Genomic DNA, 15,477 nt, shown 5'->3' with positions numbered 1-15,477 from the left:
AACTTATGCAGAAGTGCAGGACCAGATCTGTAATCATATGGAGAAGCTTCATCTTAAATACAGACCTGTCTTAAGCCATAGGCAGCTGAGGGGGTTTTCTTTTAGATCTCAGTTTTGGATTTCGGCACCAAAAGTTTGTCTAATCCCTTTCTTAGATGCCAAATTATTTTTCTGGATCTAGCTTGTAATAGCAAACAGAGAAAACTAGTTTTTTGATAGTTATTTCCTTATTGACCAGGCTGACAGTATCTAAATTACATTTTCTACTACAGTTTACAGAAACCTTATTTCTGGCTGTTAAGAAACTGTACAGTCAAGTAAACTCCATAAGTGAAGCAATACATTTTGATGTACAGATATAAGTGCATGACTGAGAACTCACCTTTATTGTAATCTGTCCTCAACCCTTGAGATCCTTCCTGCCTTTCTTTGCTCTTTTCCAGCAATGTTAAGCATATGTATCCTTAGGATTTAGATTTGGTACAAATGGGAGAGACAATTCCTAGTTTCATTTTCTTAAGAAACTTAGCTTGTCTGAACATACATTCCTTTTGCCTTTCTCCCTTCAGTAACTTTTCAAGCTGTGGATGCAGTAAACTGCAATTGACAAAGATGAAATCTTAAAAACACTTTGTTTCCCAGACAGGTATGAGAAGTGGTGACTGGGATACAGCAGATGACAAAGCTACACTGATACTAACTAGCAAGAACGCATATTGCTCAGACCATGCACAGCTTATCCTGCATTTGCCCTTAAGTTCAATAGAAGGCATAGGTAGAAAATGAAGGCACTGTGAGAGGGAAAGGTGACTAAAGCATTGTGTGAAGGAAGAAAGGGAGGAAACTGGAAATACGGTAAGAAATGCAGGGAAAACAGAGGGAAAATGGAGGGAGAGCAAGACTATTGTGATCAGAGATGTTTACTATTTTAGATAAAGCTATAGAAAATATAATCCATTAGTTCTCATGAAGTAACTCGATCTAAAATTATTGCAAGCTTCCTTCTCCCTTCTTTGTTTCTTTCCCCTTCCTGTTTACTCTTCTTCTTCATAGAATCATAGAATTACAGACTGATTTGGGTTGGAAGGGACCTTAGAGATCATCTAGTTCTAACCCCCTGCCATAGGCAGGGACACATTCCACTAGATCCTTATAACCTGGCCCTGCTTCTTCTTCCCCTTCTTCTTCCCCTTCCCCTTTTTAAACCAATAAGGCCTCACATTCCTGCCAGGCTATTTTTATTCAATGTTTCCTCAATGTCAAATCAATCACTTTTATTTAAATACAAATGAAAAATCAACCAGGAAATGGTTTAGCAGTGCCTCATTGCCTACTATTAGTATCATGTAGCAGTACTTGCCAGCCTTTGCATTTATTGAAGGTGTAAGGCTCCAGACTGCAAAAATCAATCAACTTTCCAAGCAGACAGGTCATTCTTCTTTAAAATATTAGTTACTAGTGAAGGAAAATAAGGCATTACTTTCACATCCATTGAATTTCTTTGCTTATTTTTGGTATATAACTTTTAAATATTGTGTTTGATCATATGATTGAATCAAGGACCAGAATCGTATAAATTTTAACTAAAGCATTAGTATGTGTTTATTTAGAGAGATCTATTAAAGTGCTGATGGCTTTAGAATTAGACTGCACTGGCCTACTATAGCTCTTGAAACAATATATAAGAGAGTGGAACATCAGGCAATTAACAAAGCCTCTTGTATTTTCTGAAGTGAATTGCTGCAGAAATTTGATTTTTATAAGGTGCTTTTACACCTCATGTTTTTTTATTCCCTTACATACAGAACTTGCCTCCAGCTGCTTTTAGAGTGCATGGTTTTAACCATATGGTTACAGATTCTGTCTTCTGTCTGTATTATTTAGAGAGGGAAAAATGGTGTGATATTTCTTTGTTAAAATCAGAATGTTGGAACTATGTGCATAAAGTTAATATAGAGGCTGACAATCGATTACTTCTCTTATCCTGGTAGGCTAAGGAAATCAGTCATTGTATTAGCCTACTATAGATTGCACTCAACTGCAAAAGCATAGAATAAAACAATTCTAAATACATGTTCATTAATATTCAGGACTCTTTTTCAAACCCATGGAAGGCATTTTATTTGTCTGCAAACAACATTCTGACCATTCTTACAGGTCAAATTAGAACTACATGACCCCTTTCACCAAGTGCTGACTGACACCCCCTTACAATCTTTTTCACGAGCCATATGTCTTCAGCTGTGTAAAGGATGTTTGCCTTGAACACTGAACTGATTTTTCCTAATGGATGGCTCGTTTTCCCGCTATCTGTAACAAAGCCCTTTTCTATTGGAGAAATTTGAACTTAACAGTCCTACCTTAATTCTAGATTGGCTGAGTCAAAACAGGTGGATTCTGAGAGACACAACAAATGTTAATTTAATGAGAATGGCATGACAAAAATAAAAAGTTGTCTTCAGAAGTCTGAAAGTAAGCTGTGACAAGCCACATGTCGTTAACTGGCTGAATGTGTGTAAAATCACATGAAAGCTTACTGAAATTATTACAGAATAATAATATGCATTTCTATATAAAAAGAAGCATTCAAATAAAAATTTTACATAAAACCAAAAAAAAAACCCTGGTTTTGGACAAGCCTATTCATTCATGATGAATCTAGCCATTACACAACGTATCAATGTATTTTCACAAAGCAGAAGAATGCCTTCTTTGCTGATGCTATTGGATATCGGGTTTTTACTTGTGTACTCATTCATGTCTTTAATAATATGGACATTTTCTAAAAAAGAACAAAAACACAAGAAAAAAAGAACAATGAATCTGCTATACATATATTTTATTCTCAAAATAAAAGTTGATTCTTTCAGTATTCAACACAAAGCAAAGATGCAGCACAGAGAGAGAAGCCTTTATTGTAAGCTATGCAACACTGGCTAACAGAGTAAAGCATAGGTTGAGCTAAGGAAAGGAAATATGAATGTTGTAAACCCAAACTTTTGGTGTCACTCAGTCCTCAAGAAAAACAGTGATCAGAGTTATTATGTAATACTAGAGTTACATCTCTGCAAACCATGTATATCCAGTTTTCTGCACCTCCAAGCATCCTAAATGTAATAATGCCATTTCTAGGAAGCATAACAGGAAGGTAGTATTTAATTAAAAAATATGGTATTATCCTAATTATTCTTAGAATTATCCACAACTGGGAAACCATTCTGGGAACTGCAAATCTTTAAATGCAAACATAGTTTAAGGGGAATAAACTAATGGGTGGAGATAAAGTTCTGCATTAGTAACATCAAAGTGAAAAGCAATATCTCAGATATGTTGTAAGAAGTCACATAGTAATATCAGCTTAGATTTTTAATAATTAGTATTTAATGAATATTAAAAAGTAAACAGCAATGAAAATGTTCATCAGAGCAGCAAATGTTATACTTGTTAAAAAGGCCTGTTACAAGTGTAAAATTAGTAGTACTTCAGAAAGTCTGTTTTATCACTGTAAGTTTAGTTACAGAAATAAATGTAAACCAAGGCTTAGCTTATGTTTTGCTGTGATACATTCGTATAAAATATCACCTTGACCATCTGACTTAGCCTCTGAAGTACAAAAAATAAGTCAAATATCAGAGTTATCTCTATTCATTCAAAGCTTAAATGTATTAGAGACATGTTTCATTCTTTCTGAACTTTTATCGGGGCAAAAAACTAGTTATTATGGAACCTCACTAATGCTTTTATGCTTTACATGTTTTGAATCCGCAAGTTTTAAATCATGCACTATAAGGAAGAAGCTGAGCACATCTACAATGCTCTCACATTATGCAGTAATGGCCTAAACAGCCAGGATGGTCAGAAGGACATTTGGTAGTGAATATTTTGCTATGCTTTGGAGCAAAGCCTCGGAGTGTGTGCGAGTGTACGGGAATGTGTTATTTCATGGCCTGACTTGACAGAAAATAACTGTTCTTTTCTACAGAAGTTCTAAATCTTTATTTGAAGAGGTAATTCACTGTAACTTCAAATGCAAACATCCCTAAAAATGACAGATATTTCTAATGTTTGGTATACAAACTAATTAAATCACAGCATATGTTTACAATTTTCCTTTTCTTGGAATAATGTTGGCAATATGGAACAAATTTGCATATGCCTATTGTTGTTTACTGCTTTTTAAAAATAAAGCTTCAAAATTGCAAGCACAAAGTATGCTGTACTTTCAGACGGTATTCTGGTTCTTATTTTATCCTTTGATCTCTTTTCAATTCAGCTGAAATATACAGCATGAAAAGAATATTGCAAATCAACTTCATCTTTTGAAAAATACCTTTTTCTCTTGATTGATGCAATTGACTATTGGCAAGAAGGTTGTGAAAAATTGTCCGTAATGTGTGAGGCTGTGTACAAAGCAACCAAAAAAACTGTGTAGGCAGCCCAACTTTAAAAAGCCCGTATGTTATTACAAGCAGAAGACAAAAATGGATAAAGAGTAACAATCATCACAGGAGTACGGATTCACTAGTTACATTTCTTCAATTCGAACTAAGCCTTTTGGCTTTTCTAAATTTCCCTAAGAAAACCTAAAATAGCTACCTTTTATGCTGCCCACACATGTATCTCACGCATGTGCTAAAGATTAATTCTGACTCCACAAAGCTAACAATATTACACTTCCCAAAGGGATTGACAGCATGTCCCCAGCTGTCCTAGCCATGCCCCACAGAAGGGGAGTGCATTCCCTGTCTGCTGCCTGCGCTGTTTGGAGTTGAAGGAGGTGGTGACAGCTGCTCAGCTGGTTGAGACTTCAACAGAAACTTTTGCAGTAAACGTGTGTGCAGTATGAAGCAGTGGACACCAAAACAACAATAATGTAGGGAAAAAATGAACAAGATGACAATATTGTTACATATTGGAATACAGAAAGAATGCCTATTACCTTGTCAAGTACGTTTGAACTTCCACCGTTCATTTTTGTGCTTTTACTGCTTTGCCACATATCCAACTCTGCCAGCAAGGAGATAGATGCCTTACTAAGGGCTCCTGGGCAGCAATACCGCTGTGCAAGAGCTCTAAAGGATTTTGAAATGTTAACTAAAAAAAACCTAAAAACAAAACAAAACTAAACTAAACACAACAAAACAAAACAAACCAAACAAAAAAAAAAAAAAAAAAAAACACCAAACCAAAGAAAACCAAACAAAAAAAAAAAAAAGAAACCCAAACCCACCCCTTCCCACCCCAAACTAACCAATCAACCAAGCAAAAAACCCAGGAAAAAAGCGAAGTTTTTTACACGCTGTAACATGTTGTAACAAGCTTATATGACCCTTGCAGAACATGACCTACAATGCAGAGAGGCACAATACTTGGTTGCATTATTCCACTACTTCATGTCACAATTTAGAAAGCAAAACAAAGAAATATGTTAACACTATTTATACAGTTCTGGTGAGGATGGCCCTACAACTCCTGTGGGAGACGCATGAAGGAAGATTTTGTAACATGGTATCCTACGGTTACAGCATGTTAGAGTTTTTGTTTGAAAGCAAAAAGGGAAAGGTAGGAAGAAAAGGAGAAGCTCTTCTATTGGCAGCAGAACATATAAGACTTAGTTTCCTATCATTTTGCTCCTTCTTCTTTGCTTTGTTGTAATTTAATAAAAGACAAGCAGCATTTTCCTCAGTGCTGGCATTTATTGGCTTATCTTCCCCTCAGGAAACCTTATATAGGTTTAAATAGAATTAAGCTAATTGTGAATCTTCTCCATTTAGGCATTAATCAGATGTCTGTCTTCTAGATGATCGCCCATTCTTACTAATTCTATAAGACTCTAACATCTTTGTCACCATTGTTTTTCTGTGATATTTGATTGATATGTGCTAGTGCCTTTAAAACTTACAGAAGAGAAGAGGATACATGAGCCTTCTTATTACAGAATTTTATTTTTTTCCTCATTAAATAAAGAACAGTGCTGAGATTTTTGATAAAATATTGTTCTCTGACATCTAAAGGTTTAATAATAAATGCAGTGCCCACTACAACCACAGCATAGAATATTGGAAACTAACGCTAATAGAAATGTGTGCTATCAAATACTGCAACTGGTCCTCAGACTCAATGCCACTGGTCCTCAGACGGTTGTCAAATGGCATTAAATAGGAATCTCTAGGTAGTTGTGATAACATCCTGACATTGTATCTTGGCTTCTCTGTTGGTGATGTTGCATTTCTACAGTCAATTATTAATTAGCTCATTAGCTCTTTCATCTCTTTCTTTCTGCTGTGAGGAAAAATGTGTGAATGACGGGGAGGAAATTATCTCCCAGTCTCCTCTCTGCTGGAGGCAACAAGGAGAGGGTTGACTTCTAGAACTTTTTCTTCACAGCATGCTAACTGCATCACAAGCAATCACATGCTTGTCAACATGACCATGTCTGCTCCATGACCACATTGCCAGTGTCAGCAAGATACAAGACTCAATTGGCGCTCTCTGCGGTGATGACAAGTAATACAGGTGTCTGATCTGCATACAGAAATTCACACTGTATCATTTTATTCTTGCATTTGTAAGTTAGATTTAATTTGCCTGCTTATGCTTATTATCATAGAAGGAAACTGTTTTAGTCAACAAACTGTCAACAAACGTCACTTCATCGAAGACACATGCTGCAGGTATGAATCTTTGCCTTTGTAATTATTAGGACCAAGATCTGTTTTTCAGAAGGGAAATCAGTTTTGAGAAGTTTGTGTGGATTTTTTTCATTTTATTGCTAGAAGGCAATGGCAGAAATTGCAAAGCTAGCTTAAGGGGCAGAGAAAATGGAGTTGCAAAAACTTGTCTTTTAGAGTGGTTTAACAACTGAAAAGGAGCATATGAGCATGTATATATATATACCAGGTACAAAACCCCTATAAAAACTGGGACCTCAGCAATAGGTGGGACCACTTAATGACAGAAATTTAAGATGATCAGTGCTTTAGTGGCAGTATGCTCATACATGTCTTGTATGGTAATGGTCTTGAAGCCCCTGCTTAGTGTATACTGGCAAATGAGACTTCAGACAGGTGCTAGAAAATTCTAGTTGTTGTAGTGTTTCAAGTGGTTCATGCCTGCTATGCTTTCAGGAAAACTAAACCAAAACATTGCTGCCCTTCAGATGAAACTTTATTTTTATGTGTGTCTGCTGGGTAAGAAATATGCCAATAGTGAGAGAATGTGCCTTTAAGAAGTTTTGCGACACTTACAAGCTTGAATGAGAATACTTTGCAAGGGATTGGTGGTTTGTGATTGAATTGGAGGTAACCATTAAGGGAATATTCACACCTATGCATTTAAACCATACAGCAAAAACACTGAGGCTGAATTATGGAGTTCCATGGAGTATTTTTGTGCTTCCACTAACACCGAAATTGTGAATAATATGAACTGCAGCTTTTGCTGTGTATTTGATGTGCAACTTACAGATGCCTTACAAACTAAAAACTCTCATCTCGTTGCCAGTTTTCCAATTTGATGCAACAAAGGTGGAGATGTAACTCGATGAAAATATATGACAATGTAGTTTTTTAAATCATAATGACAATATAAAACATTAACATATTTTTTCTCTTCTTGGCATGCTTTATTAGGTATAAATGACACAGCAGACTATTCACTTATGAGTATTTTGTAGTACATAGAGGTAACCTTGGGATTCAACTTTGGTTTAAATCAAGATCTTTATTAGTATTCAAAGTAGATTTAAGCTGTTGCTTCAGTTACATAAACACTAAACAAGAAGGTAAACATTTGAAAACTTCTCTGTAGTTAGAAAATCAAGTGACATTAGTTTCTGTTTTTAGAAACCACAAATGATCTGCCACTATCGTTTACTTAATAATATAGCTGTAGTCTTCCGGCGCGGGGGAAAGTTGTGACATTTACTGAATCTTTTTTAAATTTAGGAGGAAGAAAAGTGGTGAATCTGGAATAATAGCGAATTAGTGGTTTTTAAGTTCTTATCACCTAAAAAGAAGAACTTCTTTCATGGTCATTACAAAAGAGTTGTTAGGGATACTGCTTCAAAAAAGTTTCTTAGAAGGAAAAGTATAGCTTTATTCCAGAATTGATTTCACAGTTAAGCTGAGGCAGCAAATCTTTGGCTAGATAATATGTTTCTTGACAGAACAATTCTCTTTCCCTGTTTCTTAAGACATCCTGCTTTCTTTCTATGTATTTTATTTCTGCTATGCTACTGCTAACCAATATTTTAGCTGACATCTAAGGGCTGGCCTTTCAACCTTTACATAATTTCAAAAGAGTGATAGTTAAGTTTACTGAATCACAGCTCACACAGAGTGAGAAGTCAGGCATTTAATGGTACAGTTTAAGTTTGCTTAAGTTGTCACTAATGCTAACAGTCAGTCTTACTGTTTGTGCATTCCTGAATTCACATCACCTATCTTGTGCTGCAGGATTAGAAATCATGATGGTGCATGGTCAGTGCAATCAGGCAAATCAATGAAGCTGATACCTAAGGAAACAAAAAATAATTTGGATTGAGACAGCTGTGTTCCTGAATTCAACTTTCCCTTTGATTTCAGATATAATTTTGCTGGCATAAGCAAGACAACATAGGTTTATAGTGGTTTAAGCTGAATGTTAAACCTCACCTTTAATTGTAAAGTAGTTTAACTGGCAATAAAGATAAATTTACTCACAATTTTAACCCAGGGATGCAATGATCTGAATTTTGGGTGTGTCTGAATTATGTGTAACAGTCAAACATGCAAGACCGAAATTCATTGCTGGGTCCTGGATTTGTTTGGTTGCTAGTGACTAAAGAAAGCTATCAATAATTCTGTTCTTCTGATGTATCTTGCCTCTGCGGAGCTAAGATACTCTCTAGGAAGTTTAATCCTTTTGGGGCAACATTTCCAAGGCCAAGAAAGAAAACAATGTGAATTTTGAATTCAAACTGTCATCATGGATGAGCATAGCATTATATTTCTGGAGTTCTTTTATTTCCTTGAAAGAAATACAATATATTGGAAGGCATCCAGAAGAAGTTGAAGGAAGCTGAATATTGTATTGGACAACAGAATTGTTCTGATCACACAGGATTTTTGCATTTATGCAGTTTAGAAATCACCTGCCTAACTCCCCAAAAAGTGTAGAACTTAGCGAAACTGAGTGAAACTAGTCCAGTTACTCTAGCTATCTTAAAACAGCTTAAGTTCTGGAATGGAATTAATTAATTAAAGCACATTTGAAAACCACAGAAGTCTGGTAGAAGAAATAGAAACAGACTCTTTGTCTTTTTACCCAGCAATTGAAAGGCCAGTTCCTAACCTTGAGCTAGGCCAGGTGTCTGAAAAGATATATGTAGAATGTTTGTTCTGAAACTATCCAACTTGCAATAAAAAGAGACAAATCTAACAAATCTTAGGGAAACTTTTATTTTGCCACTGTTTTCAGAGTTACCTGTCAATAAAACAGTAAAATACTGAAGTTGAAGTAATACAACTGAAGTTGGATTACTGCTACCTTTGGTCAGGGATGAGATAAAGCCTTAATACGATTGGGTGCATGGAGCAGTCACCTTTAATTTGTTGAATGAAATAAGCTGTTAAATTCTTTCTATTAAGAAAAAAAGATAGCTGGACAACAATAACTGGTCAAAACACAGCTGTAATTTTCATCTACAAGTCTATAGAGTCTCATGTTCCTAGACTTACTTAGGCTTCTGTTAGTATTCAAATGAATCAACAGCTACCAAATACTAGTCTTTCTTCAAAGGAAGAAAAAAAAATTGAAAAATAAAACCTTTGAGCCATATTTGACCACAGATGGAATAGAGCTGTGACCACAGCAATTTTCAGTTGATTACTCCCAAGTTCTGAAAAATGACTGTGCATTCCTCGTAAATAAGTAGAACTTAAAATAAGTAGAAGTTACTAGATTCCATGATCTTCTTTTCTTGATTTCTTTTTTTTTCATAATGGAAGGTTTGTATGTGACTAGACAAATAAAGCAGAGATCATCCTACTTTCGTACCATTTTCTAACTGAAACATTATTTTTCATCTAACAACAGTTCCGGAATAGGTGTATTTTTAGTCTTGTAAAATAAACTTATTCTTCAGTTACAGAAAGAGCTTCGTATGCATCTAGAAATATTTAAATATACATTTGTAAATGTTAGCACAGATAAGTCAGCAAAATAATGTACACCACAATAACTATGTGGCAATTAGAAAACTATGCTTTCAAATTCAGTTTAGAATAGCTTTACAATTACATTTTTTTTAATGTTGATAATGGCAAGTGTAGCATAAAGGAGATATTTTAAGGAATATCAACAAGTTGAAAATAAAATCTGAATAGATAAAAAGATTATCAGTAGTTATTTTAAACTATTATTTTCTTATTACTGTATAGGTTCTTTTTCTGCATCACAGTTAGTCTGGACCCATCGTTGCTCAGTAAGACAAAATGTCACAGTTATGTTACATTTCTGCAGTGAATTATTTTAAATATGTAATCTTACAGCTTGCCTATGATTAAAACAAAACAAAACAATTTACTCATCATAGTTGTCACACTTGCATGAAGTCTCAACACAAAGATTATGGAATCCAAATTATATTTCCTAGTGTTATTGTCAGCCTTGTCATCACTACAAAGATCTATCAATGACATTTGACTTCCTTTAGCACAATCTGTCTTTATGCATACAGTTCTCTAAATAATTCTAATGCATTTACCAGTGAATATAGACCTGTTTCTCAAACAAAGTAAGAGCTCTGTTCGTATATTTGCATTTGTGCCACGCCTAAGCAGACAAAATGTTATTGTAATTTAAACAGTTCTCCACCAGGAAGCCAACATTACAGCTATTACTGCAGAAGAAGCTTCACTAGTCCAAGGTTTTAATTCTTTTTCACAGGAAAAAGTGTGATTGAAAGTCTGACTGTCAAATCCCAGGACAGCTTTCTGGTAATGGTGCTTGCTCCACCTCACTTTTATGCTGTTATGTGCTTTACAAAAAATCTTCTATTATCTTATAACATTGTTATAGACATATTGTATCAGAAAGAGTGTGGATTTTTTGTTGAAGTGGGAGGCAGGGAAGCCCAGAAGTACAGCCAACTAAAGAGGAATGAAGTGCACCAGATTTACCAAGATTAAGGAGCTATAATATAAGTTTGAATATTCCTATTAAGATGCTTTTTTAAATATTCACCTCTGACACATTAAATTAGAACCATAGTACCTTCTACTAGTAGTAATGGCCAGTGATCCAATCTGAACTGAAAGACATCCTTAAAATGGTGCCTGCGGAAGAGAATGTTAAAGCTGTAAATGCAGATGATGTTGAGAGTAAGAGTTAAATGTTTGGAAATGCCTCTGGCTACAGTAAAAAAGGAATTTGAGTACATATGATGCAGAAGTGGCTGCTTCATGAATGTAGACCGCTTATGTTCTCCAAAATCCTTTCTCTACCTTCTTCTCAAAATGATAGCTGTATGTACTTTCTTGTTTGAACTTGGACATTTATTTTCATTATAACATGGTTCTTGATAGCAGTCAAAAATAAGACATATTTTGCAGAGATGTTTGCTAAGTAGTTAAGTTATGTTACACTGTAAAACTGAGTAGGAAAGACTGATCTTTAGTACTCAAAGAAATCTTGCATCTTTCAGCGCAAAAGACTGAAGTGTCAAGAGTGCACTATTGATCAAAATATCAGCAGGCTTGACAATACAGAAGAAAAATCACTTCTGTCCAGGTAATGTAAAACTCTTCATCAGGTTTTCAGTCTTCCTAGAAGTATACCTATAATCTCACTCTGGCAAAAAATAAGAGCTGCTATGAATAAACTTACTGTCAGCTGCAATTATGCTCTGTGTGCACTGTTAAATGACAGACAGCATTCTGGCACAAAACATCTTGATAACCTGACCAAATTATGTAAGAAATTAAGGCTGGCCATTAAGCCTGAAGGAGTGATAGGTATCCATGCTAGTTCCACTGCTGCGGTGTTACTCAGTATGCTGCTTTCCACCAGGACCATAAATGTAGCAGCCCCTTTCCTGGGGCCCTGTTTGGGCTCCTAACTGACCAGTCATGACTGCTGCACAGATCTGCCTTAAGCGTGTTTCATGTCTGCCCCACAAGCTGTCTCAGGACCTGCTTTGCAGTATTAAACTGGTAGGATTACTAGCAGCTGAACTATATGCTGAGCATGCTCCTATCTTGCCTTTGGTTTGGCTTTTACTTCTTGACCTTGGTCTTTTGTGATTACAGTCCTTACTTTCAGTCCTTGTATTGGCCTAGTCAGAGCAATTGCTGTGACAGCCCATGCCTTGCTTATGGTCTTTTAACATGTACTACATACACTGCGAATCTTGTATATTAATACTTTCACTTTTTAAGTAGTATTTTCTTGACAATTCTAGTTCAAAAAAAAAAGGAATGTATTTTCTTTGCCCTGAGATACACGCAGATGTCAATATTTTCTAAAGCAATTACACCTTTTCACATTTTTACTTTATACAATTTCATGTTCTGTCAAAACATCCTTTTAAATCTTACCTTGGACACATAGCAAAATATTGGCATATCTTAGATTGCTTGAAGTCAACAGGCAAACTGAACATCTTACTACCAGCCTTGGAGCTAGAATGTCCTCTGGGCCTCACAAATGTTATGAAATGCAATCATGCCACAATAGCATGAGGGATATTTTCTGTAATAATAACTGTCCTAAGTGTAAGGCATTTTTAGCCTTCCTTCTGTCTTCCAAAGATACGTGTCACAACCTGTGCTGAAGTGATTGTTAAATCTTACTCTGAAAATGCTGATTGTCTTTTCTGATGCTGTCCTTCTGCACATAGAAAAGTACCTCTCACCCTTTCAGTATGAGATAGTTCCACTGATCAATACAGCATTCATGTTATTAGCAGCAAGACATGTTAAGGAAGATAAATGGCACTGAAAAGAATAGAAACAGATGGATTTCTTGGAATTTTGCCGAAGTAGTGTGGCAGATATTGTGGAGCTGTGCTATATGTTATACCAAGACTAAAATACAGAGAAAAGACAACAGCATACTGCATCACATACTCTCCTGTCAAACACAAGGACAACCTTGCCCAAGGCCATGTATCTTTTTCTATGATCTTTTTCTACCAGGGCTTGATGAATCTGGGAAAGGCAGCCAGCTCTGATTACACCCTAGCAGAAGAACCTTATTGGCTTCACTACGTTTATTGGTAAAACCTCCTAGACGGTAGACAAGCATTTCTTAGACTGAAGTGTATGATCCAAGCAGCACTGGAAAAGGAACATCTCTAGGGAAAAGAATATAATTCTTCAATATTCTTTCAATTTTTCACCAGTAGTAAAAATCAGTCGACAGAAGGGAAAAGATGGGACTGTTAGGATATTGATAACTCTCCTTAGTTTTTTCACATTTTGCAACAATCATTCTGGTAGCATGACAGTTAAACTGTATTATCTGATGAACTTCAGCAGGCAGTGAGTTTACCTTTATAAAAATCATTCTGTTAAAAGCAAACTTATTTATCTATTTACTTATTGTCTAAGAAAATTTTCAAGGAGGTATGCATTAGCATAACTGTCTTTCAAAAAGGTTGGTGTTTTGAATCAGCAAAAGTGTGATTTGAGGAAATTGATATAGTAAGAAAGATTTGGAGAGGCTGTAGAAACAGACTATATCACATTTGCATTCAGAGACTAACCACAATCCAGTACGCCTGTACCTCCACTGCAGCACAACGATTCACTATTCATATTAAGCTTTTGCACGTCTGAGTTCTGAAAAATAAGCTGTGCTTCAAAAGGTCAGCAGAAATGGCACTGTCTTGCAGTTCAGACTTTTGAATGTTATCCAGATGCACTAACTTTGTAACATGATAAATAATATTTTACATACTGCATTAACCTGTGTTACTTTTTTACGTTTTGTAGCTCATGCTTTATGAACTGCCCTTATCTTGCCCATCTGTTTTCCTTTTTGTTCAGTTATCAGGTACCATTTACCAAGAAAGTAAATAATAAAGAAAGGTCCATTCTGTACTTTCTTAATAAGCTTGACTTCCACTGGCTAAGACGTAAAAGAAAGGTGTAATCTCCCATCAGATCTTACAGGTCTGAGCTAAATAACACAGGTATTTAAGTAGCTGATCCACTGAACATAGAAAACTACTATTTGGCTCCTGTTTTGATCTTGTCCACTAAATAATGAATTTAAAACAGGAAAGTATTTAGCTATGGTTTTCTTTACAATACATTCCTGCTAACAATCCTTATAGTTTTGCTTATACTGAATATATTTTCTTCACACTGAATTTATTATGGGTAACATAAAAAATGAATATCTATTATGTGAATTTAAACAGAAGACTACTTTTTTTCTCTTGTTTTTATGAATGGTATGTCAAATGAATTGTATGTCTAATGGTATGTCTATGTTTTTATGAATTTTGTCTAATACCTGGTGCATTTAAAGAATAAATTATGTCATTTTTTAAACATGTGACATGACATAAGTTCTCATGATGAAATAATCAAAAACATTAAACTGGATACTAAAAGTATGAGTTACTGTAATTTTACTAGAGTAAGCCTCTTGTATATATCATTACTGCCAATGCTGGCTGTAGTAATTTGCCCAGCTTGAGCCACTGAGACCATTCCTAGGGTCCTTTTGCACATCAGTCCTAGGAGGGTGTGATCAGCAACTTGCTCATGCAGAAATTAGCTTAATAAAGGGCAAAATAAAGTATTCTGAATTTTTTCCCCTCTTAGAAGTCAATTCTGTCAGATGTATCTTCAGCACCACATGTTTTTTCCAGGGTCTGATTCAAAACCCAAACAAGAGCATGGGAAGTTTTCAGAGGAATTTTTTTCAGACCTTTGTTCAGTTTGTTGGCTAGTTCTCTCTTTAGCTGTGCCCTACTTTAGCACTAAACAAGCTATGAGTTATGTAGGCCAAGTCAGACATCTATCGTTCATATAATAAGAGTTTCAGTTCTGGTTAGGCCTGTTCTTTCCTGTATAGGAAAGAGAAATTCTCTTTAAACCTAATGGAAGAATCATGGAACAATGCTTATTGAGCAATAAAAGACACATACAATTAGGACAGATCCAATTAGGAGTGCATGAACAGTGATGCTTAACACTTTCTTTTCCCTATCAGTAGCTTAACATATTTTTTGTGGGGTATAGCAAAAGCAACAGTTGTTGTTATATCTATAGTTGTCATTAATGTTGCAATATTACGAAATGTGGAGGAGACAACAAAATACACTTAAATCTTTATTAAACCCTAACTTTAACAAAAAACCATCATTATATTCTAGAATTTATTACAAATTGATTTGGATCGTGATCTGACTCTCACAAGTATGAGGCTTCAATTGAGGAGAAAAGGTCTGTAGGAGAGAAGGTTCTTTGGAAAGGCAGAATG

The sequence above is a fragment of the Strigops habroptila genome, chromosome Z (assembly GCF_004027225.2).
Source record: "Strigops habroptila isolate Jane chromosome Z, bStrHab1.2.pri, whole genome shotgun sequence".
In the NCBI taxonomy this organism is placed as follows: domain Eukaryota; kingdom Metazoa; phylum Chordata; class Aves; order Psittaciformes; family Psittacidae; genus Strigops; species Strigops habroptila.
The sequence above is the reverse complement of the archived record's forward strand: the minus strand, read 5'-3'. Positions refer to the sequence as shown.